The sequence below is a fragment of the Hemitrygon akajei genome, chromosome 24 (assembly GCF_048418815.1).
Source record: "Hemitrygon akajei chromosome 24, sHemAka1.3, whole genome shotgun sequence".
NCBI classification, from domain to species: domain Eukaryota; kingdom Metazoa; phylum Chordata; class Chondrichthyes; order Myliobatiformes; family Dasyatidae; genus Hemitrygon; species Hemitrygon akajei.
The window spans coordinates 42,538,514-42,554,654 of record NC_133147.1 but is presented as its reverse complement, the minus strand read 5'-3'; the positions used below and the strand labels follow the sequence as shown (position 1 = coordinate 42,554,654).

Sequence of the window (16,141 nt, the reverse complement as noted above, 5' to 3'; positions counted from 1 at the left end):
TTGTACCAGCATCTGTGCTCTGGGTTCTGGACCTTGTGTGCTCACACTGCCAGCCGTCGTTCCGCAGTCACGCTTGTGCCTGGCAAATGCCGCCGAGTTCTCTGCAATAATTTGCTGCACCTCCTCCGCACGTTTCACCCATTGTGTAAATTTTATCTCGATATTCTGCTGCTGGGATGTGCATGTGGTGTACGTTCTTCATGCCAGTTGGCATCTGCCAAGCCATACAACTAACAGGGTCAAAACAAAGCCCCACTTTGGCCATACAATCACTCCCTGGGTAATTCCACCAAGACTATTGAGTGTTCCAATGTTATGTCTCCTATCCTTATAGTACACTCACATGCCCCACTTGTAACTGTCCTGCGAACCCACTTAGGATAATTTTACCTGCTGCATCATAATTATTGTAACTGTATCTAGTAGCTTCATCTGCTAAATCAATATCTCCATATTCATCTTCCTCCCCTTTAACAGATCCAAAAGCACATACTACTCCTCGCTGTGCAACAAGTTGTTCCTGCAGCTTTTGAATCTGCTTTTAACAGATCGCCAGTGTTACTCTTCCTTACCTGTGCTGATTCCTGAATCACAGTCATAGCCGTCTTTAAATCGCTGCACTGTCTCCTAAATCCTTCCCCTTCATCCTTCGCTAGTTCGGCTGCTTCACTTTTCGCTTTAAGTAATTTCTCACACTTCGACTGAAACTGGTTCATAAGCATCAAGTCCATGCCTCTCCGACCCTGTAAATCAGTAACCCTTTCTCTAAAGGTTTCTACCTCCTTTTGGAGCTTTTTGTGTTCTCCTTCTAACCTCTCTCACACGGCGTCTGCGTTATGCAGGCATTCATTTTCTGTTTTTAATCTGTGCTGTTCTGCCTTGGCATTCTGTCGTAATTCTCTCAAATCTTCAAATCTTCCTGCTCGACAGTTTCCACTGGGTGGTTTTTCACAGAGCGTCCCCAGCAGTTTTCCCTCCACAGCCGGAGTGACCAGCAAGCTCCCTGCGAAGGACCAGGGTAGGCATAAAACTGGGAGAGCAGGTAAAGGGAGAAAAAAATAGGGGTTTTATTTACCCAAAATGTTTACAAACTCAACAGAACTGTTCTAGAGTCCAAACTTGAATCAGCTAAACAGAACAGAACTGGGTTATGACAACATAGTAATGTCGGATGTCGTGGTCCACGTAGGGACCAATGACGTGGGTAGGAAGAGTGAGGAGGTCCTGAAAGGTGAGTTTAGGGAGCTAGGTGCCAAGTTAAAGGACAGGACATCCAGGATAGCAACCTCAGGATTGCTACCAGTGCCACATGCAGGTGGGTTTAGAAATAGTAAGATAGCGCAGATCAACACGTGGCTGAAAACATAGTGCAGGAGGGAGGGCTTCAGATGTGTAGATAATTGGGCAGTTTTCCAGGGAAGGTGGGACCTGTTCTGGCAGGACGGTTTACATCTGAACGGGAGTGGACAAATATTCTTGCAGGTAGGTTTGCTAGAGAGGCTCCAATGGATTTAAACTAGATATGAGGGGGGGAGGGGAACAGATGTATGGGAGAAGGAAGAAGACAGTAAAGTTCTTTGTACTGTGAGAGATAAACAGAGAGGAGGAGATGGAGAATTTCTTAAATGCATTTATTTTAATGCTAGGAGCATTGTAAGAAAGGTGGATGCTTAGAGCATGGATTGATACCTGGAAATATGATGTTGTAGCTATTACTGAAACATGGTTGCAGGAGGGGTGTGATTGGCAACTAAATATTCCTGGATTTTGTTGCTTCAGGTGTGATAGAATCGGAGGGACAAGAGGGGGAGGTGTTGCATTGCTTGTCCGAGAATATATCACAGCGGTGATCTGGCAGGATAGATTAAAGGGGTCGTCTAGAGAGGCTATTTGGGTGGAATTGAGGAATGGGAAAGGTGTAGTAACACTCATAGGGGTGTATTATAGACCACCTAATGGGGGGTGAAAATTGGAGGAGCAAATTTGCAAGGAGATAGCAGATATTTGTAGTAAGCACAGGGTTGTGATTGTGGGAGATTTTAATTTTCCACACATAGACTGGGAAGCCCATTCTGTAAAAGGGCTGGATGGTTTGGAGTTTGTAAAATGTGTGCAGGATAGTTTTTTGCAGCAAAACATAGAGGTACCAACTAGAGAAGGGGCAGTGTTCCCTAATCTTCTGTTAGGGAATGAGATAGGTCAGGTGTCGGAGTTATGTGCTGGGAAGCACTTCGGGTCCAGTGATCACAATGCCATTAGTTTCAATATAATTATGGAGAAGGATAGGACTGGACCCAGGGTTGAGATTTTTGATTGGAGAAAGGCTAACTTTGAGGCGATGCGAAAGGATTTAGAAGGAGTGGATTGAGACAATTTGTTTTATGGGAGGGATGTAATAGAGAAATGGAGGTCATTTAAAGGTGAAATTTTGAGGGTACAGAATCTTTATGTTCCTGTTAGGTTGAAAGGAAGGGTTAAAAGTTTGAGAGAGCCATGGTTTTCAAGGGATATTGGAAACTTGGTTAGGAAAAAGAGAAATATCTACAATAAATATAGGCAGCATGGAGTAAATGAGGTGCTCGAGGAATATAAAGAATGTAAGAAGAATCTTTAGAAAGAAATTAGAAAAGCTAAAAGAAGATACGAGGTTGCTTTGGCAAGTAAGGTGAAAATAAATCCAAAGGGTTTCTACAGTTATATTAATAGCAAAAGGATAGTGAGGGATAAAATTGGCCCCTTAGAGAATCAGAGTGGACAGCTGTGTGTGGAGCCAAAAGAGATGGGGGAGATTTAGAACAATTTCTTTTCTCGGGTATTCACTAAGGAGAAGGATATTCACTTGGGCAAGGTAAGGGAAACAAGTAGGGAAGTTATGGAAACTATGGCAATTAAAGAGGAGGGAGTACTGGCACTTTTAAGGAATATAAAAGTGGATAAATCTCCGGGTCCTGACAGGATATTCCCCAGGACCTTGAGGGAGGTTAATGTAGAAATAGCAGGGGCTCTGACAGAAATATTTCAAATGTCATTAGAAATGGGGATGGTGCTGGAGGATTGGCGTATTGCTCATGTGGTTCCATTGTTTAAAAAGGGTTCTAAGAGTAAACCTAGCAATTATAGGCCTGTCAGTTTGACATTAGTGGTGGGTAAATTAATGGAAAGTATTCTTAGAGATGGTATATATAATTATCTGGATAGACAGGGTCTAATTAGGAACAGTTAACATGGATTTGTGCGTGGAAGGTCATGTTTGACAAATCTTATTGAATTGTTTGAAGAGGTTACTAGGAAAGTTGACGAGGGTAAAGCAGTGGATGTTATCTATACGGAGTTCAGTAAGGCCTTTGACAAGGTTCCACATGGAGGGTTAGTTAGGAAGATTCAATCGTTAAGTATTAATATTGAAGTAGTAAAATGGATTCAACAGTGGCTGGATGGGAGATGCCAGAGAGTAGTGGTGGATAACTGTTTGTCAGGTTGGAGGCCAGTGACTAGTGGTGTGCCTCAGGGATCTGTACTGGGTCTAATGTTGTTTGTCATATACATTAATGATCTGGATGATGGGGTGGTAAATTGGATTAGTAAGTATGCAGATGATACCAAGATAGGTGGTGGTGTGGATAATGAAGTAGGTTTTCAAAGTTTGCAGAGAGATTCAGGCCAGTTAGAAGAGTGGGCTGAGCGATGGCAGATGGAGTTTAATGCTGATAAGTGTGAGGTGCTACATTTTGGTCGGAATAATCCAAATAGGACATACAGGGTAAATGGTAGGGCATTGAGGAATGCAGTGGAACAGAGAGATCTAGGAATAATGGTGCATAGTTCCCTGAAGGTGGAATCTCATGTGGATAGGGTGGTGAAGAAAGCTTTTGGTATGTTGGCCTTTATAAATCAGAGCATTGAGTATAGGAGTTGGGATGTAATGTCAAAATTGTACAAGGCATTGGTAAGGCCAAATTTGGAGTATTGTGTACAGTTCTGGTCACCGAACTATAGGAACATTGTCAACAAAATAGAGAGAGTACAGAGGAGATTTACTAGAATGTTACCTGGGTTTCAGCACCTAAGTTACAGGGAAAGGTTGATCAAGTTAGGTCTTTATTCTTTGGAGCATAGAAGGTTGAGGGGGGACTTGATAGAAGTATTTAAAATCATGAGGGGGATAGATAGAGTTGACATGGATAGGCTTTTTCCATTGAGAGTAGGGGAGATTCATACAAGAGGACATGAGTTGAGAGTTAGGGGGCAAAAGTTAGGGGTAACACGAGGGGGAATTTCTTTACTCAGAGATTGGTAGCTGTGTGGAACGAGCTTCCAGTAGAAGTGGTGGAGGCAGGTTCGATATTGTCATTTAAAGTAAAATTGGATAGGTATATGGACAGGAAAGGAATGGAGGGTTATGGGCTGAGTGTAGGTTGGTGGGACTAGGTGAGAGTAAGTGTTCGGCACAGACTAGAAGGGTTGAAATGGCCTGTTTCCGTGTAATCAATTATGTTGTGTTTAATAACTGTAATACATTTTGACGAATTTGTATTAATTTGTTTTCACTTTGACACGAAAGACTTTTTGTTGATCAGTGTCAAAGAGACAAACTAAATCCACTGTGATTCAATGTTGTAAAACAACAAAGCATGAAAACCTCCAAGGGGGTGAATACTTTTTATAGGGTGTGTATATTTATTATTTTTAATTATTCTGCTCTCAAAATTGAAAGTACATTGACTATCAAATTTCATCGTCTCACAGGCAGCCACAGAACAATAAACACAAGAAAATCTGCAGATGCTGGAAATCGAAGCAACACACACTAATTTCTCCTTAATTTCTTCCATCTCCAATGGGATCCCAGCACCAAGTACATCTCCCCACCCCCCCACTTTCCACTTGCAAGCGGAACAAGTGCAACACCTGCCCCTCCACCTCCTCCCTCACTACCACTCATGGATGAGTGACGAGCAAGAACAACAGGACTGTGAGCCGGAGAGGATCTCGGCACGTCGAGGCTGATCCAGAGTGGGGAATGCCTGAACGGACTTAGTGAGATTGGAAGTTGTGAAACTGCTGAAAGAGTTGTGTAACCGATGAATTAATGATGTTTGCTATGGGAGAATGCAGTGAACCTTGGAGTTGTTTGATTGAACAGGAACAGTTGCATTGGTGGTTCAGTGGTAGAATTCTCGCCTGCCACGCGGGAGACCTGGGTTCGATTCCCAGCCAATGCAGTTCAATGCAGAGGGTGTGACAGAGCAATGTGCCTCTCTTTACTTTATGGGTTAGGGTGAGTGAGAGTGGGCATTCTAAAAGCACTGTGTTGGTAGGCGAATTGTAGGGTTCGCTCTCTGAGTCCCACAGCCCTTCGGCTGTTCACTCATCGGAAACACTCGCACACTGCAGCCTCAGAGGTGACCAAGGTGCAGGTCTCATTGGCGCCTCCCCTCGGGGGCTCAGTGTTGGTGACATTGAACCGAGCGTAAAAAAGATTTAGCTCATCTGGGAGAGAGGCAGCGATGTTGGCAGCACCACTGTGTTTAGCTGTGAAGTGTGCGATGGTGTGCAGACCTTGCCATAAGCTGTGTGTGTTGTTGGTGGAGAGTTGTGTCGGATCTTGTCCCTGTGTTGTCGTTTCGCTGCCTTGATGATTTGGCGTAGGCCATGGCTGCATTTCTTGAGTTCCTGGCGGTTACCGGCAACACAAGCTCTGTCTCGTGCGGTAAGTGCTGCTCGCACGGAACTGTTGATCCAGGATTCCTGGTTTGGATAGACCCTGACTGATTTTCGCAGGACAACATCCTCAATGCACTTCCAGATGAAGTCCGTGTCTCCTTCCATGAACTCGGAGACATCCTCATCATGAAAGACATCTCGGCTGAAGTCATCAAAGCAGTCTTGTAGCATGGAGACCGACCGTGGTCGGACCAACATCATTTTAACGATGTTTCAGCTTATGCCCGTGCACGGGCAGAAGCAGGAGGGAGGAGTGATCAGACTTCCCGAGCGGTGGACGGAGGAAGCGTTGTAAACATTGTGGAAGGGAGAGTAGCAGTGGGTGAGTACGCTGTCCTGCAGTGCTCACCTGGGTGTGTTGACAAAACTTCAGAGAGACTTCAGTCAGCGACGTTCGATTAAAGTCTGCGGCAACGATGAAAGCAGCCTCCAGGGTGCTGATGGTCTCGTACGATTCCTGGAGAGCCAGGTCAGTGTCAGCCTGCTGCAGGATATACACAGCTGGGATAATAACAGGCGTGAACTCCCCAGGCAGCCAGAACGGTCTGCACAGCAGCACGAGCAATTCCAGATCCGGGGAACAGCAGGATTTGAGGGCATGCACGTTCCGGGGGTCGCACCACGCACTATTGACCAGGAAGCATACCCCACCTCCTTCACTCTTCCCAGGGAGGTTTTTAGACCAGTCCACCCGGAACAGGGAGAACCCAGAGGGCTCGATCGCGTGGTCCGGTATCTCCTCCGTCAGCCAGGTCCCCACGAAGCACAAAACATTACATTCCTTTGTTTCCCGCTGGAAGGAGATCCTGGCTCTCTGTTCGAGCAGCTTATTGTCCAGGGACGGAGTGTTATCCCGGAGTAGGCCAGGGAGCGGCGGCCGATTAGCACACCGTCTCAACCTCACCAGGACTCCGGCCCTTCTCCCTCCCCTCAGCGATGAAATAAATTACCCTCACATGGATCGTGTAAATAGGGGTTCCTGGTGTAGAAAAGGTGGCACTTTGTGGGTAAATGCCATCTTCCCGATGTTCAGAAGCGACAGTCAATCATGTCTGATCTGATTATCAGCTTCTTGAACTAGAAATGCACAGGAAATTGCAGAAATTAGCGGAATTACACTGTAACATTGGTCCCGAGATCACAACATGGCTGCCATACACAGCTCCATCTTGGCCACTTGGAGACTCTCCACTGTGCATTTTGTCAAAGTTTTTGGTGACGTGTCAAATCTGTACAAACTTATTATAAAGCAGAGATGCCATTGTGCCTTCTTAGTGCCCAGTCTTACGTACTGGTCCCAGGGCAGATCCTCTGATGTGATAACGCAAAGAAGTTTAAAGTTCCTGACCCTCCCCAACTCCGAACTCCCAATGATGACCCCCAGCTTCCATCTCGTGTCGTCAATCATCAGCTCTTTGGTTTTGCTGACGTTGAGTGAGAGGTTGTTGTTGTGGCCCCATTCAGCCAGATTTTCAATCTCCCTCCTGAGTGCCCGTTCGTCACTGTGGGAAAAGGAGTCGACTTTTTACCAAATAAAAATCTGGACTGGCATCTCATTATTCCAGGATACAGATGCCACTGCTGTGATAGATATTTCTCATCTGTAAAAATTGTGTATTTAAAAACTCCAGACTACAAGGACGGACAAAAAGTACAAATCGGGCAAACACTAAAAATAAACAAATAACAGACAGAACATTGACCGCAGAGACCCCGAAAATGAGTGCAGAGTCACAGAACCGTTTCAGCACTGACACGAGTGTAGCCGGTCCAGGAGCCCGATGATCGCCGGGCACAGCCGCAGAACCAGTTCAACACTGAGACGAGTGAGGCTGGTCCAGGAGCAAAGTTGTGTCTGGTGTGGTCTGTCCTCTGACGGTTGATTTGTTAACAGTTGCATTGGTGGTTCAGTGGTAGAATTCTCGCCTGCCACGCGGGAGACCTGGGTTCGATTCCCAGCCAATGCAGTTCAATGTGCTTCTCTTTACTGAGCCGGTGACCTTGGTCCCATTCCTGCTGCTATCTTTCTACGTTCTCCCTGTGAAATATAAAACCTTCTCTTTACAACTATTTCATTCTCTGACTTTCTATGTTATACGTTCACACGTTCCTTTTAGGCTCAGTGAGGGTGCCGTGCTACTCTGGCAGTGGAAGTGTTTCAATACTTGCGGCCGTCCCCAGCACATCCTCAGACTGTGTTGCTCGTTGCTGCCAACGATGCTTTTCACTGTATGTTTTGACGTACGTGTGACAAATAAAGCTCATATTTAATCTTTAGTGTTCAATTTAGAGATACAGCATGGTAACATGGAAAGATTAAGGACAGAACGAGACCACTGTCCTGCACAGTGGAGATTGCGTCTGATATCATCTGGAGATGACACATGGATCAGTTGAGGAGAGCAGAGTCAAAGTTGGAGAAGAAAGGTGTCTGCCCCTGTCAGAACCACTTCCTGCAGCCTCAGAGTCAACTTCTGCCACCACCACGGAGGAGTTATCAGAACCTGGGATTGTTTCACAAAACTCACAGCCAAGCAGAACAGGCGTTAACCCACATGAGCAAGATGAAATCCATAGTGATGAAATCTTTACACCTGAATGGAGGATTTAAAGTTTACTATGCTGTGGGTGTGTGTTGTATTGTGTTGTATACTGGGTCTATAGTTGATGCATCCTCTATTGAGTTGGTGTTTATAGCTAGACAGGGAGGAGTGTTGTGTGTTTGCTATTTCATAGAAACATAGGAACATCAAAAATTTACGGCACAATACGGCCCACAACGCTGTGCTGTACATGTACTTACTTTAGATATTACCTGGGGTTACCCAAAGCCCTCTACTTTTCTAAGTTCCATGTAACTAGCAAGGAACCTCTTAAAATACCCTGTCGTATCTGCCTCCAACACAGTTGGTGGCAGCCCTTTTCCATGCATAAAAAACTTACCCCGACATCTCTTCTGTACCTGCTTCCAAGCACCTTAAAACTGTGCCCTCTCGTGTTAACCTTTCCAGCCCTGGGAAAAAGCCTCTGACTATCCACACGATCAGTTTCTCTCATCTAATACCCCTCCATCAGTCACCTCTCATCCTCTGTCGCTCCAAGGAGAAAAGGCCGAGTTCACTCAACCTATTCTCATAAGGCATGCTCCCCGATCCAGGCAACATCCTTGTAAATCTCCTCTGCACCCTTTGTATGGCTTCCACATCCTTCCTGTAGTGAGGAGACCAGAACTGAGCACAGTATTCCAAGTGGGTCTGACCGGGGTCCTATATAGCTGTAACATTACCTCTCGGCTCTTGATCTCAATCCCACGGTTGATGAAGGCCAATGCACTGTATGCCTTCTTAACCACAGAGTCAACCTGTGTAGCAGCTTTGAGCGTCCTATGGACTTGGAACCCAAGACCCCTTTGATCCTCCACACTGTCAAGAGTCTTACCATTAATACTATATTCTGCCATCATATTTGACCAACCAAAATGAACCACACACTTATCTGGGTTGAACTCCATCTGCCACTTCTCAGCCCAGTTTTGCATCCTATCAATGTCCCGCTGTAACCTCTGACAGCCCTCCACACTATCCACAACACCTCCAACCTTTGTATCATCAGCAAACATACTAACCCATCCCTCCACTTCCTCATCCAGTGCATTTATAAAAACAGAAGGGGTCCCAGTACAGATCCCTGAATTATACCACTGGTCACTGACTTACGTGCAAAGTATGACCCATTTACAACCACTCTTTGCCTTATGTGGGCAAGCCATTTCTGGATCCACAAAGCAATGTCCACTTGGATCCTATGCCTCCTTACTTTTTCAATAAGCCCTGCATGGGGAACCTTGTCAAATGCCTTGCTGAAATCCATATACACTACATCCACTGCTCTACCTTCATCAACGTGTCACATCCTCAAAAAATTCAATCAGACTTGTAAGGCACGATCTGCCTTTGACAAAGCCATGCTGACTATTCCTAATCATATTATGCCTCTCCAAATGTCCATAATTCCTGCCTCTCAGGATCTTTTCCATCAACTTACTAACCACTGAAGTAAGACCACACTGGCCTATAATTTCCTGGGCTATCTCTACTCCGTTTCTTGAATAAGGGAACAATATTTGCAACCATCCAATCCTCTGGAACCTCTCCCCTCTCCATTAATGATGCAAAGATCTTTGCCAGAGGCCTAGTAATCTCCTCCCTCACCTCCCACAGTAGCCTGGGGTACATCTCATTTGGTCCCGGAGACTTATCCAACTTGATGCTTTCCAAAAGCTCCAGCACATCCTCTTCCTTAATATCTACATGCTCAAGCTTTTCAGTCTGCTGCAAGTCATCCCTACAATTGCCAAGATCCTTTTCTGTAGTGAATACTGAAGCAAAGTATTCATTAAGTACCTCTGCTATTTCCTCCAGTTCCATACACACTTTCCCACTGTCACACTTGATTGGTCCTATTCTCTCACGCCTTATAGACAATAGACAATAGGTGCAGAAGTAGACCATTCAGCCCTTCGAGCCTGCACCGCCATTTTGAGATCATGGCTGATCATCTACTATCAATACCCGGTTCCTGCCTTGTCCCCATATCCCTTGATTCCCCTATCCATAAGATACCTATCTAGCTCCTTCTTTAAAGCATCCAGAGAATTGGCCTCCACTGCCTTCCGAGGCAGTGCATTCCAGACCCCCACAACTCTCTGGGAGAAGAAGTTTTTCCTTAACTCTGTCCTAAATGACCTACCCCTTATTCTCAAACCATGCCCTCTGGTACTGGACTCTCCCAGCATCTGGAACATATTTCCTGCCTCTATCTTGTCCAATCCCTTAATAATCTTATATGTTGCAATCAGATCCCCTCTCAATCTCTTTAATTCCAGCGTGTACGAGCCCAGTCTCTCTAACCTCTCTGCGTAAGACAGTCCTGACATCCCAGGAATTAACCTTGTGAATCTACGCTACACTTCCTCTACAGCCAGGATGTCCTTCCTTAACCCTGGAGACCAAAACTGTACACAGTACTCCAGGTGTGGTCTCACCAGGGCTCTGTACAAATGCAAGAGGATTTCCTTGCTCTTGTACTCAATTCCCTTTGTAATAAAGGCCAACATTCCATTAGCCTTCTTCACTGCCTGCTGCTCTTGCTCATTCACCTTCAGTGACTGATGAACAAGGACTCCTAGATCTCTTTGTATTTCTCCCTTACCTAACTTTACACCGTTCAGATAATAATCTTCCTTCCTGTTTTTACACCCAAAGTGGATAACCTCACACTTATTCACATTAAACGTCATCTGCCAAGTATCTGCCCACTCACCCACCGTATCCAAGTCACCCTGAATTCTCCTAACATCCTCATCACATGTCACACTGCCACCCAGCTTAGTATCATCAGCAAACTTGCTGATGTTATTCTCAATGCCTTCATCTAAATCGTTGATGTAAATCATAAACAGTTGTGGTCCCAATACCGAGCCCTGTGGCACCCCACTAGTCACCACCTGCCATTCCCAGAAACACCCATTCACCGCTACCCTTTGCTTTCTATCTGCCAAGCAGTTTTCTATCCATGTCAATGTCTTCCCCCCAATGCCATGAGCTTTGATTTTACCCACCAATCTCCTATGTGGGACCTTATCAAATGCCTTCTGAAAATCAAGGTACACTACATCCACTGGATCTCCCTTGTCTAACTTCCTGGTTACATCCTCAAAAAACTCCAATAGATTAGTCAAGCATGATTTACCCTTGGTAAATTCATGCTGGCTCGGCCCAATCCTATCACTGCTATCTAGATATGCCACTATTTCATCCTTAATAATGGACTCTAGCATCTTCCCCACCACCGATGTCAGGCTGACAGGTCGATAGTTCTCTGTTTTCTCCCTCCCTCCCTCCTTTCTTAAAAAGTGGGATAACATTAGCCATTCTCCAATCCTCAGGAACTGATCCTGAATCTAAGGAACATTGGAAAATGATTACCAATGCATCCGCAATTTTCAGGGCCACCTCCTTTAGTACCCTAGGATGCAGACCATCTGGACCTGGGGATTTGTCAGCCTTCAGTCCCATCAGTCTACTCATCACCGTTTCCTTCCTAATGTCAATCTGTTTCATTTCCTCTGTTACCCTATGTCCTTGGCCCATCCATACATCTGGGAAATTGCTTGTGTCTTCCTTAGTGAAGACAGATCTAAAGTACTTATTAAATTCTTCTGCCATTTCTGTTTCCCATAACTATTTCACCCAATTCATTCTTCAAGGGCCCAACATTGTTCTTAACTATCTTCTTTCTCTTCACATACCTAAAAAAGCTTTTGCTATCCTCCTTTATATTCCTGGCTAGCTTGCGTTCGTACCTCATTTTTTCTCCCCGTATTGCCTTTTTAGTTAAGTTCTGTTGTTCCTTAAAAATTTCCCAATCATCTGTCCTCCCACTCACCTTAGGTCTGTCATACTTCCTTTTTTTTAAATGCTATGCAATCTCTGACTTCCTTTGTCAACCACTGTGGCCCCTTTCCCCCCTTTGAATCCTTCCTTCTCCGGGGGATGAACTGATTTTGCACCTTGTGCATTATTCCCAAGAATACCTGCCATTGCTGTTCCACTGTCTTTTCTGCTAGGATATCCGTCCAGTTAACTTTGGCCAGCTCCTCCCTCATGGCTCCATAGTCTCCTTTGTTCAACTGCAACACTGACACCTCCGAGCTGCCCTTATCCTTCTCAAATTGCAGATAAAAACTTATCATATTATGATCACTACCTCCTAATGTCTCCTTTACTTCAAGATCGCTTATCAAATCCTGTTCATTACGCAAGACTAAATCCAGAATAGCCTTGTCCCTGGTCGGCTCTCGTACAAGCTGTTCCAAGAATGCATCCCTTAGGCACTCTACAAACTCCCTATCCTGGGGTCCAGCACCAACCTGATTCTCCCAGTTCACCTGCATGTTGAAATCCCCCATAACTACTGCGACATTACCTTTGCCACATGCCAATGTTAACTCCCTATTCAACATGCACCCAATATCCATGCTACTGTTTGGTGGCCTGTAGACAACACCCATTAGGGTCCTTTTGCCCTTAATGTTCCTCAATTCTATCCACACAGACTCCACTTCTCCTGACCCTATGTTCCCCCCTTGCAAAGGACTGAATCTCATTCCTCACCAACAGGGCCACCTCACCCCCTCTGCCCACATTTCTGTCCCTACGATAGCACGTATACCCTTGCACATTCATTTCCCAGGTCTGATCTCCCTGCAGCCATCTCTCCGTTATCCCAACAACATCATAGTTAACCCATTCGCACCTGAGCTTCAAGCTCATCTGCCTCATTTCTGACACTTTGTGCATTCAGATATAGAATTTTCAGCCCATTTCTCCTCTCTCTGTTTGAATCTCTGCCTATTGTGCTTAACCCAGCTCCCCGAACTCCCATCGGGCTATACGCCCCTAGAATTTTGTTGTCCTTCCTACATTTACTTATTCTTTCAATACATTTAACTCCATGTTCCGTCAGACCATCCCTCTGTACATGAGTCCTCCTTATCACTTGTTCCACCTCACCTTCCTCTACTACACACTTAATATTCCGGAACCGTGTAGTCCCCACCTGTCCTTTATTCTTCCTCTCACTATCCTCTCTCACATTCTGGATCCCCGCCCCCTGCAAATTTAGTTTAAACCCCCCCAAGAAGCACTAGCAAACTTCCCTGCAAGAATGTTAGTACCGCTCCAGTTCAGGTGTAAACCGTCCCTTCAGAACAGATCCCACCTTCCCTGGAACAAAGCCCAATTATCTACAAGCCTGAAGCCCTCCCTCCTGCACCATCCTCTCAGCCACGTATTAATCTGTATAATCTTTCTGTTCCTTGCCTCACTCGCACGTGGCACAGGTAGCAATCCTGAGATTGTTACCTGGAGGTCCTGCCCTTCAGCTTCGCACCTAACTCCCTGAACTCCCTACGCAGGACCCCCTCACTCATCCTACCCACGTCATTGGTCCCTACATGGACCACAACATCTGGATTCTTGCCCTCCCTCTCGAGACTAACCTGCACCCGATCTGAGATGTCCCGGACCCCAGCACCAGGGAAGCAACATACCATCCGAGACTCCCGATCTTCCCCACAAAATCTCCTATCCGCCCCCCTGACTATAGAATCCCCTGTCACTACCGCTCTCTTCTCTTCCCTCCTCCCCTTCCTAGTCGAGGGTCCAACCTCAGTGCCAGAGAAAGGACCACTGCAACTTGTTCCTGGTGGGTCATCCCCACCAACAGTACCCAAAATGGTATACTTATTGTTGATGGGAACGGCCACAGGGGTGCTCTGTTCTCTCTGTCTGCTCCCCCTGCCTCTCTTGACTGTCACCCATTTGCCTAGCTCCTGACTTTTCGGTGTGACTACCTCCCAATAACTCTTATCTATCTCTGCCTCTGCCTCTGCCTCTTATCCTCTTGCTCTTCACATACTTGTAGAATGCCTTGGGGTTTTCCTTGATGTTGTCTGCCAAGGCCTTCTCATGGCCCCTTCTGGCTCTCCTAATTTCATTCTTAAGCTCTTTCCTGCTAGCCTTATAATAGTCTGGACCTTGATTATTACCTAGTTTTTTGACCCTTTCATAAGTTTTTCCTTTCTTCTTGACTAGAATTTCACCAGACTTTGTACACCACGGTTCCTGTAGCCTACCATCCTTTCCCTGCCTCTTTGGAACATAACTATGCAGAACTACATGCATATATCCCCTGAACATTTACCACATTTCTTCCGTACATTTCCCTGAGAACATCTGTTTCCAGTTTATGTTTCCAGGTTCCTGCCCGATAGGCTCATTCTCTAATTAAGTGCCTTCCTATCTTGTCCATTCCTATCCCTCTCCAACGTTGTGGTGAATAAGAGATAGAGTTGTGGTCACTACCTCCAAAATGCTCTCCCACTGAGAGAGCTGACACCTGAGCAGACTCATTTCCCAATACCAGATCAAGTTCATCCTCTCCTCTTATAGGCTTATCTACATATTGTGTCAATGATGTTTAATGATGTTTGTTATGGGACGACACAGTGAATCTTGGAGTTGTTTGATCGAACAGGAATGCTGGAATGGGCAAAGTTGTGTCTGGTGTGGTCTGTCCTCTGATGTACTTAATTTGGTTGATTTGTTAACAGTTGCATTGGTGGTTCAGTGGTAGAATTCTCGCCTGCCACGCGGGAGACCTGGGTTCGATTCCCAGCCAATGCAGTTCAATGCTGAGGGTGTGACAGTTCAATGTGCTTCTCTTTAGTGTTCGGTGTACATCTCTTTACTGAGCCGGTGTCCTGCTGCTGTCTTTCTACGTTCTCCCTGTGAAATATAAAACCTTCTCTTTACAACTATTTCATTCTCTGACTTTCTATGTTATACGTTCACACGTTCCTTTTAGGCTCAGTGAGGGTGCCGTGCTACTCTGGCAGTGGAAGTGTTTCAACACTTGTGGCCGTCCCCAGCACATCCTCAGACTGTGTTGCTCGTTGCTGCCAATGATGCTTTTCACTGTACGTTTCGACGTACGTGTGACAAATAAAGCTCATATTTAATCTTTAATGTTCAATTTAGAGATACAGCATGGTAACATGGAAAGATTAAGGACAGAACGAGACCACTGTCCTACACAAATTTCCTGGTGGTGGCCGATGAAGTAACATCAATCTGCCATTGCTCCAACTCTAATTGTCTTACTATTTCCAACCTGTCTTGAAACTTCTTTTTTTTAAGTGTGATATTTTCTCATTACGGCTACAAGGGGTGACAGAGGTACTAATAAGGAGGATCCCCTGTGTCTTTGGATTCTATTATGGATTTGCTGCAAAGTCATACACGAGAAGCTTCTGAGAAGTTTCAACAATTCAGCTCTGAATTTAAACAAATAGAGGGCAAATTGGATTCTATTCTGCAAACCCTTAATGAACACGATAAACATATTTAAAAAAAAATGAAGCAATGTTGTCGTCTCTGGAAATGGAAGTGGATGAATTGCAAAAGCTTTGTGAAAAGCATTCGAAATCCAATGAAAGATCAGCGATCTGAGTCTTTATTCTTTGGTGATGGGAGGAGATATTTACTGTTGGCTAGACCCAATTTTAGACTGATCATCCTCTAAACCAGCGTCTCTTAATAAATCAGCTTTGTTTATTCAATCTTTTTTATTGAAATGTGGTATTGTTAATATTTGGCATTTCTTACATCCTTTAGATATGGAGTACTCGTTTTTTCCCATGTTCATCATACACATTCCAGGATTGATTACTTTTTTATTGATAGTCAAATGATTTCATCAGTTCGTTCCTGTGAATATAAAGAGATCGCTGTTTCAGATCATGCTCCTGTATTTCTATCTTTAAATCTCCCTGGTCTTCCTCAAACAAACAGAT

The 16,141-nt window shown here is 45.1% G+C and overlaps 3 non-coding genes across 3 annotated transcripts; all 3 read left to right on the top strand.

Moving 5' to 3' along the window:
* The first annotated feature begins 5,151 nt into the window (after positions 1–5,151).
* On the top strand, positions 5,152–5,222 carry trnag-gcc (transfer RNA glycine (anticodon GCC)). The gene has a single exon. It is a non-coding gene; the product is annotated as a tRNA-Gly (tRNA).
* A 2,398-nt stretch (positions 5,223–7,620) lies between these two features.
* On the top strand, positions 7,621–7,691 carry trnag-gcc (transfer RNA glycine (anticodon GCC)). Its single transcript has one exon. It is a non-coding gene; the product is annotated as a tRNA-Gly (tRNA).
* A 7,210-nt stretch (positions 7,692–14,901) lies between these two features.
* Positions 14,902–14,972, top strand: trnag-gcc (transfer RNA glycine (anticodon GCC)). Its single transcript has one exon. It is a non-coding gene; the product is annotated as a tRNA-Gly (tRNA).
* Positions 14,973–16,141: the final 1,169 nt, after the last annotated feature.